The following is a 15,539-nucleotide window of genomic DNA, read 5'->3' on the forward strand; positions in this document are numbered from 1 at the left end:
GGCTCGAAGCATTTAATGCGGCTGTACTGTGTAGCTGTTGACACAAAAATTTGCTTGTCTTTTTGTCATTTCTCACTGACAAAGGTACAAATCATTTAATGCTCATTGGTATTTGAAAATTTCATTCCTAGGACTCCTGCCTTTTGTCTAGGATGATTGCCCAGCTGTGAGACATAGACAAATATTTTTCTATGTTTTCATGTTGAAGTTGTCTATTCAAGTCTGGCTTAGACTTTTAGTCTCGAGATCAGTTAACGAAAGATTTTCCTCATCTTTCGTTTTTCTCTTCAAGCCAAATGATTTCCTTATCATTTGTTGTTTACACGAGAGTTAGACCCTTCCATCTTTCGGTCTTAGTTATTCTCTCGGCCTTCTCTTGATATTTTCTTCTTCATGTAGACCTAATTCACTAAATACAACTCTGATTTGTGTAAATGTGCTACTAAGCACGAATCACATTGTGAGTTGTGATTACTTTCCTTTATCACGAAAGATTCAAAATAACGAGAGTAAAAGAGGGGTCATACCTGACTCAGAACCCTAGATGGTGTATTGGTGTCTACTAAGCAGTATGAGTACCGTAACTGAATGTGCTAACGGTCTACCGTTAAGAGGCAACACAACAGGAACATCAACTGTGGCTGGAGATCTACACGGCTACCTTTCGCTCTTATACGAGGTCAGATTTCTCGTATACTATTGTTCATTATAGTTAGACTATTTAGATCTAACATACATTCCTAGTTAGTTTGGTATCATCAAAATCTAAATACACTTGTTCCTAACATATCCTAGTATCTTCTATGTTACCGAGTATTTAAGTACTCCCATTGTACGTGTAGTTGGATGAAGGAAAGAAGGGTAATTTTGGTAGGGAGAGGGGAAAGATGAAGGGTTCTTCCCTTTTATGGAATGGATATCATGTGAGGGGAATTCTAGTTAAAATATTCTCTCTCTCTTTTCTTCTTTTTTTTTTTCAAAACATGTACAGATTAAGAATGATACTTCAAGTAGTATAAAAGTTGAACTTAAATCTAAATTGTTTGATTACCAAATATAATATTGGATTTGGTGTCCCTACGGCGTTGGTTTAATGGAACTTCAATTCCTTCAAGCGGCATAGTGAAGGTTTGAGTTTTCTCACAAACATTAGACTAGGGGTTTGAGTTTGTGTTGAACTCATTGTGCACAGAAATGTACCGTTTGGAGGAACTAGAATATTACTCCATTAAAATAGTATTAAAATGGGCGAGTTTCTGCACTACTGTCATACTAGATTTAAAGTTCAGAGTTTTGTGCCGTTACACAGTCTTTACGCAACATATAAATAGGGGAATTGAAGCAATATATTATGATGTATTATAACCTTTTCATGTACATGTCTTTGCATTTTCTTCTATTGCATTCCACACAATTCATCTTGGTGGAGTGATGACATTATATCATTATTGAAAAAAACAATTCTTATATTTTTATAAAACACAACAAAATATCTAAACAAGCTTGGAGGCTCATTCAGTATCCCGATTCCCTCATGGCCAGAGCCTATAAAGCACTGCTGGAAATTTTCACTTTTCTGACCACTTTCCGACCACCAATATAAATGGTCGGAAAAAGTAACATTTTTTCATTTTTCCGTCAAGGCATTGGGTCAGACAGAAAAAGGATCGAATATACCGACTACCTTTCAAGAGTGGTCGGAAGTACCGACTACAAAGTATATGTTGTCGGAAATATTTTTCCGTCATTTTTTTTTAAAACTTTCGGTCATTTAAAATTGTTTAAATTGTTTTTTTTTTAAATACTTATATATATTAATAAATAAGAGCTTAATGTTAGGATTCAGGCATTCAGCCTCATGCCCTCATCGGCGCAGCTTATCTCTCCCATAGTCCCACTCCTCACGACTTCACCAAGCCATCATCTCCGATTCTCCGGAGGCTGCCGCTCACAGCCGTGTCTCCGTCTCCGGTAAGTCCCTCTAACCTCATCTACTCATACTCATAGTCTCAAGCTCTACCACTCATTCTTTAACCTCTCTGGCTCTATACATAGGAAACCCTAGATCTACCTACGAGGCTTCGAGTTTCTAGATTTCTTCGGTGACTGAGGCAGAAAACAAGCACGTTGCACTCCAACAGTTGGTTGAAGTTTCTGTTGCTAATGATCAATCTATGTCGAATAAGGTATTATTGCTAATTAAAATCAATCCTGGCTGCTTAACATCACACAATCAGATCAATTTCTAATGACAAATTTCTTTAGGTAATATTTGTGATAAATGTTTCTTCTGACTAAATTCACATCCTCTCGGGCCTCTCTTTGGTGGCAGAAATTGTTTTTAATATACAATTTTTAATTTAACTATTACTTTTTACTTAGAAATGGATAACATATGCATTTGGATGGTAAATCAACCTGTAACCTTTGCTATTTCGTAGTACTTTAATCAAATTTTGACAGTAGCACTTGAGGTTCTACATGATTATGAGCCATCAATAAGGGGACTTGATCTGTCTATGATTGTTGAATTGTTGAAGAACCAGGTCTCTTTTCCTAGTTGAAATGCCCCTCTTGTTTCTTTATCCTAACCTGCAGTTCAGTTCTCTGACTTTTTTTCTGGTTGAAAATAACAATTCATTTGTATTCTTTGCAGAAAGATTATATGGAGGATTCCATTGAGATTATAATTGAAAAATTGCTTAATGTTACCAAGGATGGTGCTTCTAAAGTAAGCATCTGCATTGCTATTATTCATATTAATTTCTTTTTATTTTTAGACATAATTCTTATGGTTCCAAGATGTTGATCAAGGTTGCAAGTGAAGCAAAACACTGTTTGACTATAGTGTTGTCTCAACTCTCAATATGATCCATTCAGGTGTCTTAGTGTAAGTAATACTGAAGTTAATTTTCTGATCTTGTTTTTGCTTGTGAAAACCACCCGCCCCATTTTTACAATGTTTCTTGATTATCCCTTTTATCTGACAGGTTATCGCTCCTTTGCTTGCTGAAGACGAGAAGACTCTTGTAACCTAAGAATTTCAAAGGTATTTCACTATTTTGTTTTCTCCATGCAGTTAGTGTTCAAATTTTCTTGTTGTAGTGTGTCACATGTTAGATGTCGGGAAGAGTCTCTTACAACTAAGAGAGATGCACCTCAGAGCAAGCAATACAGGTACTGGTTTTCTATTTTTGATTCTCATAGTGGAAGGTTGCTCTGAATCTAATCTCTCAACAATTATACATACTGATGGAGTGATGGGGGACAAACTGGTTGAACAAAGTTCACATTGTGTCTTGGGAGACTACTGCTCACAGACAGGCGACAACCACTAGTCTCCAGCTCTCGTCTTCTCCGCAGGACTCCGGCTCTCCGACTTTCCACGCTCTCGGCTCTAATGGTCTCACCCCTCTCAAGCTCTCGCTCCTGGTAACTCGGTAAGTCCCCTTTGACATCTCTCACTTTCAAAGACTCATACTCTCATAGTTTCAATTGCTCATTCTCTCACGTCTCTGGCTCTCTACATATGAAACCCTAGATCTGGGAGATTTGGAAAGTGTTGTGTTATTTTTGTTGATTTCATTTATTGAAGAAGCTAACATTGTAATTGTGTTCATTACGAATGACTTAATTTTTGCAAAGATTTTATGGTATTGGTTAAAGATTAAATACCTTTAAGTTTTAGTGAATGAACTAGTTTATTTTATATGATTTGTTTTTTATAAGTAAATCAGAGAAGTAATTTCTCTAAGCAATGTTTAGAAAACATATTATTATTGATTTTTCACATTCTCTTACATCTTATGAGGTCAATTTAGAGTAGTGTTCTTAGATTTGTGTTTGTTTCAAGTACTTATCTGTTCTTGACAAATTTCCTCTATTATTCTGTTATGGTTTTGTCAATTTATTTCTAATCACCAAGTGCTACTATAGATTCATTTCTAGGGACTATATGTTAAGGTTGATGCATTCTTTAAAAGTTCAAAGCCTTTTTGTGTATGCACATATCATCTTTTGCTAAGCCTAGATCAGTAGTTTGCCATGTGTGAATTACTTAATCTGTATATCGGCCTTATTTTGAACTATTATACTTTCTCAATGTGCAGGACTCTTTGAAAGAGACTGCTGGAGACGAACAAGGCCAATCAAATATCCAGATTTTTCAGCTATCCAATATGCGGCCTCCTATACCTAGATTTTTCCATTGGAATCTGGGTAGCACCAGAAATTTTCAATCTGGTATGTAGCTTAGTCTTTCTCTTACTGTATTTTTTTTTTTTTTAAATGTTCCATGTTTACTCATTTAGTTCTTCTTTTCTCCTGTTTTGGGTTAGTGGTTAACTAGGTTCTTACAAATAAAGACTTTTTTTGGAATTGAATCAATTGACCAATATATATACTTTCTGTTTGTATATCCATGGATTGTGGTTCTGAACTCCCCAAAGACAGTCTTTTCCTGATAGGAGCAGATGTTGAAACTTGTCTAATATGGAGCATAGGGTTGAACTCTTTGTAGAATTTTTCAAATATTCTATCCTTGTTATTCATTACTTTTAACAATCTTACCTCCCTCCTAGTAAAGCTTGAGTTCAGACACTCTTTATCTGCTTGTTCTTATTCTTATATGAGTTTCTATGTGTATATTACAACCATATTTCAATTTCTCCATTGTTAGCCTGATTGGGTTTGATGTAAAGATTGCTGATTGGTTAAATTGTTGATTTCTAACTGGATACCTGTAATGGTTAACTGGCAGAAGAATTGTGCTACAAGATTGTTGTTTCAATCTATACACAGCAATGCACAGGGTTCCATTGGTCATTATGTGGACAATTCTTTGCTAAACACTTACTCGACTTCATCGTGTGGAATATTGCCAGATGATGTTGCATCCAATATTTAAGGTGTTGAACTCACTTTTCTTAAAAAAAATTCATCATTGCAGGCGGTTGATTATGGTGTTCACAAGCTTTGGGAGCACAACAATGTTGGGGCAATGATTCCTTCTATCTTGTACTCTTACAGTAGTACTATATGTTATTTCATGATGAAATTTACAGGGAAAAACACAAAAGAAATTACTTATGGAGTACTAGATTTGAAGGCTTATAGTATTTGACTGGGGAGTACTAGATTTGAAGGCTTATAGTATTTGACTGTTGGAATTGCATCCATGTATCATAGTTTTTGTCTATTCATGAAAACAGTACCTGAAGTGTATGAAATGTCTATATGTTTTTCAGCAAATATCTTACCAGCTTGCAACAATATATATATATATATATATATATATATATATATATATATATATATATATATTCATTTCATTACGGAGGGATCCTCTGTAGTGAAATGATTTTTTTTTATTGACTACGTCCAATTTTCCGTCCACCAAAGTGGTCGAAATTTCCGATCACAGGTGATCGGAAAATCTGGACGAGCCTGACTCTCCTGGCCAATTTTTCCGACAGCCTTAGAAAAGTGGTCACTATTTCCGACCACTCTCTCTGGAGGTCGGACATAGCTAGGGGGATTTTTCCGGATACCCAAATTGGTCGGAAAAGAGGTCGGAACAGGCATTTCCGACCTAATTAAGGCCATTTCCGACCACTTTTTGGTGGTCGGAAAATGGCAAATTTCCAGCAGTGAAGCTAGATACTTCCCTAGAGACTTTTTTTTAGGCTAAAATTGGTGGAAATCCATCCTTCATCTGGCGGAGTATTCTGGAGTCCCAAAGTGTGTTAAGAAGTGGTCATAGATGGAGAGTGGGGGGTGGTGCTTGGTGCTTCCGTTGGAGTTTGGGGGCAACCTTGGCTTCCTAATAATGAATCTCCTTCTATTCAAACTCCAATGACATATTATTTTAGGGAGGCTAAAGTGGAATCTTTGCTCAATATGGCCAAAACAGATTGGGATGATGAAATTTTGGAAGATCTGTTTGTTCAAGAAGATGTGAAGTTGATCAAGAACATTCCCTGATTGTAAACCTATGGACAACATTATTTGGATGGAAGATGAGAAAGGGGTTTATTCAGTACGAAGCTGTTATAAGAAATTACAAGGAACTATATATGCATACTGATCAAGTCCCATTTTGAACTAAAATGTGGAAGATGAATCTACCTCTAAGGATAAAGGTAAAATATTAGCCTATCAGTCAATTTTAGTTTATTTGACCACTATTAATTGTTTGACTTGGTTAAAAAATCAACTCCAAAATGCTAAAATTCAAAAAGCTGTTCAAAGCAACTTTTGCAATTAGCTTTTTGAGAAAAAGAAAATTTACCAAACAGCTATCAGCTAACAATTAAGTTGCCAAACACCTTTCTACAATCAACTAATGTTATCAATTAGTTATACCATCTAATTAACCCAATCAGCTAACAACTAACAACCATTTACCAAACCGGGCCAAAATCTTTCTTCTAGCAACTCTGTTCAGCAGCCCTACCTACTGCTGATCTCTTGACGATTAAACGAGTAGTTCAGATTACTTCAATTTGTCAACTGCGTAGTGCATAAGATGAAACAACTTTTCATCTATTTGTGAGATGCCCACTCGCCAGACATTGTTGGGATAGCATTATATTGGATTTGAATTTTAAGTCCCTCTCTGATAATGAACTTTGCTTGTTGATCTCGGCCTGCTGGAAGTTGTGGGAAGCCAGAAATGAAAAATTTTGGAACCATGTTACCATTCCAGATTTTGCTGTTGTTAGGGCCTAGGGGAGCACAACCTTTTCTCCATGAGTGGCAGACTGTTAATGCCGATGGGAGGCAGTCTTCGACCATAACTCAACAAATTGAAAGATGGAAGAAGCAGAATGTCGACGCAGCACTGGATTTCAATAACAGAAGAATGGGCTTTGGCTACGTGCTTAGAGACTGGAATGGATTATTTAATTTGTTCTTAATGAAGATTGCATACAAGTGGAGACTGATTCAATCAAAGTTGTTAACGGCTGCACTTGTTGTCATCATTTCATCTTATTACAAATAACATTAGGGAAATAGCTAGACATTTTTCCAATCTAAGTCTAGCTGCTTGTTTCACTTGTTCACATTCTGGAACTTGCTCTATTTAATTTAATCTATGTTTTTCCTTTAAAAATAAAACAAACAAAATATCTTCATTGTTTTTCGGCATATTTGTAGATAGCTCACCAAAAGATTAATTCAAAACCAAAAAAAGGATTGTGTGCTAGTAGGTTCAACTAGTAATGATACTCGAGCTAACCATTAGTTCATTACACATTATTAAATTTAGAGAGCGCGAATTAATCAAGGAGATGCATAAATTCAATTTAATAAAAATATAATAAGATACTTATATGTAAATGATTTTTACTTTCTTTGATATACGAAGAAAATATAAAAGATTTTGCATGATTTTAAACTCCTCATTGCAGTCAAACTTCACTCGACGAATAATGACAACCTTCTCAAGTGTGGGAAAGCAAGCAAGCAGCATCTTGATGAATAGCAATTCTGACCTCGACCCATTGAATGATCTAAGTTTGAAAGTGTGAAACATTTTAAGCACTTTAGCCACACTAAGAAGTCCCTCCCAAAGTATAGAGTTAGAGATTCTTGTATTAAAATTCAAAAAAAAAAAAAGTGTCAATCAATTCATCTTTTACACTAGTATAACCTTGTATTAAGTAATGTGAAACAATAATATAAACAACTAAAATTTCATTAAATAATTTATCAATGAAAATGAAGATTATCCATAAACTCATTATATCAAGCTTGCGTAATTTTAGGCATATTCGTAATGAATGAATGAATGAAGAAAACTCATAATCATCGTCAAATTCGACATATGATAACTCCAGGCATTCAATATTTAGTTCACATCTCCATCTAGTAAGTTACTGACAAAATGCTTGGAAATAAAAAAAGATACCAAAAGGGATAATTAGTTCCTAAAATATATTTCAAAATAAGTAATAATCCACAAAAAGAAAAAAAAAAAAAAAGAAGATGAAGATGTACTGTGGTTAGTTAATATAATATACCTTCAAATTAAAATTCAAACAAAGAGTATGAATAAATGACAAGTCCAAAGTAATCGAGAGAACACGTTGATAAATCTCTTCAATTTCATAATTTTTGAGTGTTAAACTACCAAGCCTGGGAGCCTTAATGTTGAAATATGACACATTTTCACATTCGCTAAATGAGAGAGTCTCAAGCATAGGAACATCTATAACACAATCCGGATTAATAGCACCAAAGACAACGCCATCAAAACTAAGTGAAGAGACATTCGGAAATATGCAAGGGGAATTTATTGTTGGTGCAACTAATCCTTCGCTGAGATCCAACCTCTTGAGAGTTAAACAAGAAAATATGCAATTTGGGAGCCTCAAATATTTCCTTTTTGCAATAGTTCTTGGAAAAGTAATTTTCATTTCTTCAACACCTTTTTGAGTGATAAAAAGGAACCATTGATCAAAGTGAAACTTCCGAGAATTAGGGCCATTAATACGTCACCCTCAAACTTGAAGACAAATTTCCGAATAGGTCCATGGTGCTGCATGAGGACTTTGTTGATTATTATATATACATACAGGTTGATGTGTGATAGACATATTTTATACTCTTATTTTAGGTATATCTTTATAATAATTTTGCATTAATTATGTACTATTTTATAATAATTATTTCTTTTTAGAGTTTAATAATTAATAAGCAAAATAAATATTTTATTTACTTCATAATATGTTTTGAGTTTAATTCTTTAAATTCATTTTAATCCTAATCCTAACATCATAGCCCAAACCGCCAATGCTTAATTAGCATAATGGACAAAAACAAATGTTATTTTGTTTCTTAATTATTATGTACGCAGCAGGAATTGAATTCGTCAATTACCATGCGCAAGTTTTGACGGCGTGCGGCAGCAGCGGAAAGCCTCATCGACCGATTCGTGCGTCACTATTGGAAATTATGGAATTTTCGACCACCTGAAAGTGATTTTAAATCAAGTTGAAAGCCTTGTTTCAATCACTTTTGGTATCTAGAAAAATCTTCGTTGCTATTTTCGACCACTTTTTGGACTTTTTGGTATCAACTTAATTTAAAATCATTTTCAGGTGGTCAGAAATTCCATAATTTCCAGCCGTGCGTACGGCTAAAAAATAAGAAAATGAATGGCGGAGAATGGTTCTAGTATATTTTGGAGGATGTATAAATAGTAGTAAAATTCTTTTGTTGAGACGTTCATTCTTTCCCTCTTTAAACTATTCTTTGAATGAAGTTGTTATCAATGTTCATTCGTGGCTAATTTCTTCTGGTTTGGTTTAGTAAATTGAAGTTTCGGAATTCATTATGCTGTAAGATTATTTATTTATTTTGTTATATAATTTTTATGCATTTGAGTGTTAAATATTCTTATAAATTATTTGAATAGTTAGTATCATTTAATTGCTTGGAGGCCTACTAGTTATTTATTTGATATAATTATTTCCTATATTAGTTAATGTTGTGCTTCAAATTATTCTAATATTCAGTAGCAACTGAGGTTAATTATTGACGGCTTTAGTGATAATTGGTCTCAGGTAGAATATTTTCCTAAATTAAATGCAACCGCTTGTGCTTGTGTTATTTAGTTTGTCGGTTTTCCTAGTTCCTATTGCTGCTATTAAATTATTCCTATTGCTGTTATTAAATTAAATCTATAACGCTTGTCTTAGATTATTTAGTAGTTAGGGGTAATTAAACCGCGTGTGCTTTAGTTACCTACAACTAAAGGAAAACAGAAATAAAATAATTTCACGTCAAATATTCAACTGCATATTAATTACTTTTTGAGTCAATGATCAGTGTTAAATTCCGGTGGTGGATCTTTACTAACCAAGGTTTTCTATTATAAGTGCTTTCAATATATTATTTTCATTGCTTTATTCATTCATTTGAATTTCTTGTTTATTCAAATTCACTTTTATTTAATCTTTATTCTCGTTATATTTCAAATCCCCATAATTTTCTTAAGCATAAAAGTTAAACTAGTTACTCCTCGTGGGATCGACCCTTATTCCCGCTACTACGGTAAGGTTTTAATTTGGGATCCTACGACAACTCGCCAATGTGCTATTATAATTGTCAGAATAATTTTTTCCCAACGTAAGCAAAGAATTGATCATCGAAGTTAAGTTGTGTGAGATTGGATCATTGGACCAACAATCCCAACGTAAGCAAAGAACTGATCATCGAAGTTAAGTTGTGTGAGATTGGATCATTGGACCAACAATCTCTCCAAATGGTAGACAAAACGGCAGTTCTAGCAGCTTCTACGATCGGCAATAATCCCAAGATATTGTCAAGTATTTCTGTCGGGAGTTGACTGATTCCATCTCTCCTCCTCCCCAACATCATTTGCATAACTTCAACATATGCAAATTAAAGAACAATAAATCTCTATTATAATAAAGCCAAACATTTTTGGTAAATAAATTTTTTTTGTTTTCCCGCCCATGGGAAGCGATGGCATTTTGGTATATATAAAAGCTGCAGGGATTCATCCCATCAAATTCAGCCATTTTTCCGCTCATATAAAACGACATCGTGTGTGTATATATATATTTTAAAGGTTAGTGGAGAGAAGCTGGCATGCCGGTTTAGAAACATAGCCTTTCAAGGTAGATGTGTAGGGGAATGGGCTACTATCTGACTGAATAGTTGGTATCCTTTCTTGATAGAAAGCGTGTGCTCAACTAGGTATAGAGCGGCCTATTGTTGGCAGAGTTCTAATACATGGCTATGATTATTAGAGTTCAACTACATCAGTTCCATGTTTATATATACATACATATTTAGAGAGGTCACCTCTGCAAACACAAAGCGAAAAAAAAAAAAAAAAAAACTTCTCCAAAGAACGGAATCCATGTATGGGCAATTCATTGTTGGTGTGCAGCTTCATCTTCAGCAGTCAGCAAAGGCGATTAGCTTGCGTTGTGTGCGGAACTATGTTGTAACTAAAAGCAGAGGAGAAAAATACATTAGAAGTGAAGAGTGGATAGTCCATGATCAGGAGGTATGTAAATGCTACATTATCATCTTTTCTTTCTCTTTATAGATAACCATTTTGTGCATATATATATATATATATATATATATATATATATATATATATATATATATATATGTGTGTGTGTGTGTGTGTGTGTGTGTAAAGAGATAGTTGAACAAATTATAACAGAACATTACCACCCAAAGAAGGTGTTCATTGTATGTATCCACTCTTTGTGGCTCTACCCAGACAGTCTAATTCCAGCCGTCTCCAGTATTGCCATATTTTTTGAGGATATCTGCATACAAATAATAGACATTATATTTCCCGAACTCTCAAAATGAAAAAATGGCAAGGGTAAAGACCAAAAATACACATAGATCACCCTGCATGTGTGTTGATTAAGCAGATTCATAGTGAGATTCGTGAATAATTAATAATCTATGAACTTGAGATGCCCAAAAATACGGAGATCTACAACATTTAGCTTTCCCGAATATAGATTGGAGAATAAGAACCTTTCCTCGAGTAGGTACTCCATCTCTGAGTCTACCCATATGAGCCACCGTTCAATTTCGCTGGGAAATACCCGGTGTCGAACTAGAAACGTGAAAAAGAAACAGTGTTGGTCGAAGTCTATACCTATGTCAGGCTAAGATCGATGAACACTTGCCAGATTCTTGACTAAATCAACCATTTAGTTACAGATCTCTATACTTCTATGGAAGAAGAAGTAGTATAGATTAAAGGCTTTGATTGAGGAAAATTCTAGAGAGAAGTAGTTTTACGGTCGCAGGAATATTGTAGATAGAGGCCGACAGTGAGAAATGAAGCTCAAATCTCAATTCTGAGCGTTCTAGAATGTGCTCAGCATAATTTTTTTTCTTTTTTTCTTTTATTATTGGCGTGGGCATCAATGGTAGCATTATTATTATTATTATTGTTATTATTATTATTATAATTGTTATTGTTATTATTATTATTATAATATTATTGTTATTGTTATAATATTGCTTTGTAGTAGTATTAGTTGTATTTTTTAGTTCTAATAGTAAGGATGTTGTTTTTATTAGTTTTTTTTTTATTTTGATTAGCCGGTATAGTATTAATAATATTAATATTATTAGTGCTTAAATAATTTTAGATCACATCTTTTTAATATTATTTATAGTATTAAGAGTGTAATTATTATTTATAATTTATAATTTATAATTACATTGCATAAATAATAAAAGGTTAGTATTTTAGTAAAAATATAATTATAGTAATAAAAAATTCTAATTTCCATAAGTATTTAATTTCCTTTGCACTTATCTGTAGATAACATTAAATATAATGTTTAATACTTTAATTTTAACAATAACATATGTAATTTGATTGTTTGTTTTCGCAGATAATAAAATTGTGTCAAGTAGTAAGATAAGCAGTGCTTCAATCGGTGGTAGTCTATGTGATTCTACAGCAAAAAATTATGTCTTCGGTGTATTTCAAGCATCACTCTCTACCCCATTGAGTAAAATTAATTGTTAATTTTTTTTCAATCATCATTTGTAGAATGTACATTAGTAATTTATAATCCACAACATATATCATGTGTCGTCAAACAATAGATCGTCTACAAGTAGGAATTTTTAGAATGATAACCGTATACCACTTGCTTATGTAAATAATAGTAAGTTTGTGTATCACACTAAAATAAAAAATTTGTATTGGATTATTAAACATCAATTACTGTAAATACAAAGTGACTAATTGTTTTAACTTTTTTCGGATAATTTTTTTTGTAGAGCAAAGTCAATTATTTATTGGCAACAACATTAATACACCTCTAACGAACAAAAATGGCTCACAATTTTTCATAAACACTTTCATTGATAATATAGTGTTATAACTAATGGTAATTATTAAATTACAATGTGTTGGTTTCAGCTTTCAAGTTTAAAAAAAATAGTTTCCTTTAGGGGGCGTTTGGTTGAGGTTATATTGGATAACAAAGGTTATATTGGGTTGGTTATTTAACATTCCTATGTTTGGTTGAAGTTATATAATATTCCCTTGGAATCCAACATTGCCGCCACATCAGATTTTTTCCCTTTTTTGAGGGAATGTGATTCCCTTGCTAAACTTAGGTAATGTTAGATTACCTTGACATTTTACATACTCCATTTTTTACCAAACACATGAATCTAACATTCCGAGTCATCTAACATTCCCTAAGGTAATCTAACATTCCGTGAACCAAACGCTCCCTTAATGTTATAAATCAATGATTAACAAGAGTCGGGCAAGCATTATCATAGGTTGACTTATTGTTGAAGAAGTTGATTTTTGTTTTAGTCAATTGTACGTTGTTGCTACGAGCTAGGGTTTGCAAGACGGATTGAAGATTCTAATTTGTAGTGATTCGAACTATGTTTGTACGTCAACCACTAATGTACGTTGTTTATCATGATGTATTTAATAATGTGTATATTTAGTTACTTACATATTTACATATTATATAATGCAAAGTAGTTTGTCTAAAACATTTTATTGTTATTCATATTTTATTTTGTAGTGCAATTACATTCAACACGTCTAATAAGTAAATTCATTTTAGTTATTTGAAATGCTAAAAACAAATTATCAAATATTATCCGTGCATCGCACGGGACAATACTAGTTAAAATTAAAACAAAATCCTAAAATGAGTGCACTTGGCGATAGTAATTAAATTGCAACACAAAAGGACTAGTACACCTGCGCGGCCAATATTGCAGATAAGAAAACACAAATAATAAATCATATGTCGAAATCAATTTCAATCGCACTATGAACATTAAACCGTAAAGATTCTAACATACACACAGGGGAACGCAGCAGATTGGGATTGAAAAGAGCCTGTGATCGGAACGCCGAAACGGAGAGAGACGGCGAGCGGAGATTCGTTTAAGTTGGGAGAGGTTTGCTACACTTCTTGCTCAAACCTAAAAGGTACTCCGTATACGGTATATGATAACATATTATTGGTGAATAAAATGAAAAATTGTAATTTAATTCTCTAAACTATAGGTTAATTATAAATATCCTTCAATAATAAAGGAAGAACCCCAACCCTAAGGGCCCCCCACACCCCGCCCGGCCTGACAGAGCATGCATTTGGGAGGATGTAAATCATGATGACTCAACTGAACATAAACTACAAAGGCTAGACCGATGCTCACTGCGCACAAGGAGCCCCCCCTCACTTTGAGAGGTTGCTCCCACACTGCCGCTGGTGAGACTCGATCCCTGGTCATTCTTCCAAAATTTCACCTCTATGACCAGTTGAACTACCCATGCAGGCAATTTTAAATGGTATTATGGTTTGCCGAATTGTTGTCTCTGAATTATCAAAATATGGTAATATTTTTTTTTAAAAATATGGTAATATATTTTCACTATATGTTACGTTGTAATTTATGCCCATCAAGAGTGGCAACTTATGCAATCGTTATGCCATGGAACTGCGTTCACCATCCATGGTGAACACGGTCCCAACGGTAACGGTGCACCGTTATCTTTTTTTTTTTTTTTTTTTTTTTTTTTTTTTTTTTTTTTTTTTAATTATTTTTCATAATTAATCGCGCGATTTTTCTTCTTCATTTTCACATTTCGCGGTTTCACTTCCTCGTCGTGCAACTTTCTTCAACATTCATAAATTATGAATGTGCACGCATGAATTTATGAATGTGCAGTTATGAATTTATGAATTTTATTTTATGAGATTATGAATTTTCTATTATGAGATTATGAATTCACAGAAAATTCATAATTACATAACTGTAAATTCATAATCTCATAACAGAAAATTTATAATTTAATAAATATTTTTTTTATGTGATTATGAATTTTCTATTATGAGATTATGAATTTTCTATTATGAGATTATGAATTTACAGTACATTCATAATCTCATAACAGAAAATTCATAATCTGAACAAACGCGCGCCGTTAACAGCACATTAACTAATTTTTTTTTCATAAAAACGACGTCGTTTGGACCCGTGTTCACCATTCATGGTGAACACGTTTCCAGGGCATAATTTGCGCAACTTATGACCACATTTCAAGGGTAACAGTTACCGGGCGTTTGGTTAGAATGAGAGAAAAGAATTGTAATTTCATGAAAAAATAAATAAAGTGATTATTTAAATTACATTATATTTGGTAGAAATGAATAGAATGATTGAGAATTGAAAGGGAAGAAGTGAATAAATATTAAAATGTCATTGTATAATAATAATATAATAATTATAAGAAGGATAAAATGTTAATTTATCATGGAATTACAATTCCACAAAGTGTTGCAATATTCCTAATAATTGCAATTCTTAGGGGGGACCTAGGAATTGCAAACCCATGATTGAAGAGAATTGCAATTCCTTCCAACCAAACCATGTAATTATAATTCCATCCTATCAAACACCCAATTATTATATCACTTGGAATTGAGAGTGACATTTATAATTAGTCTATACATAAGAGACATAAATTACAA

General features: G+C 33.5%; 3 long non-coding RNA genes across 5 annotated transcripts; 2 read left to right on the forward strand and 1 right to left on the reverse strand.

Moving 5' to 3' along the window:
* Positions 1-1,846: 1,846 nt before the first annotated feature.
* On the forward strand, positions 1,847-5,250 carry LOC109149983. 3 transcript variants are annotated; one of them, XR_002049061.1, is made up of 8 exons: positions 1,847-1,971; positions 2,056-2,186; positions 2,657-2,731; positions 2,815-2,890; positions 2,991-3,177; positions 3,259-3,440; positions 4,110-4,242; positions 4,949-5,250. It is a non-coding gene; the product is annotated as an uncharacterized LOC109149983 (long non-coding RNA). The 3 variants fall into 3 exon arrangements; XR_002049062.1 differs by having other exon boundaries at positions 3,287-3,440; XR_002049060.1 differs by having other exon boundaries at positions 2,991-3,440.
* A 5,642-nt stretch (positions 5,251-10,892) lies between these two features.
* Positions 10,893-11,921, reverse strand: LOC109149984. The gene is made up of 3 exons (XR_002049063.1): positions 11,539-11,921; positions 11,218-11,318; positions 10,893-10,985 (listed from the first exon to the last, which is right to left on the reverse strand). It is a non-coding gene; the product is annotated as an uncharacterized LOC109149984 (long non-coding RNA).
* LOC109149985 lies at positions 10,960-12,737 on the forward strand. The gene is made up of 2 exons (XR_002049064.1): positions 10,960-11,044; positions 12,414-12,737. It is a non-coding gene; the product is annotated as an uncharacterized LOC109149985 (long non-coding RNA).
* Positions 12,738-15,539: the final 2,802 nt, after the last annotated feature.

The sequence above is a fragment of the Ipomoea nil genome, unplaced genomic scaffold (assembly GCF_001879475.1).
Source record: "Ipomoea nil cultivar Tokyo-kokei standard unplaced genomic scaffold, Asagao_1.1 scaffold2165, whole genome shotgun sequence".
Classification (NCBI taxonomy): domain Eukaryota; kingdom Viridiplantae; phylum Streptophyta; class Magnoliopsida; order Solanales; family Convolvulaceae; genus Ipomoea; species Ipomoea nil.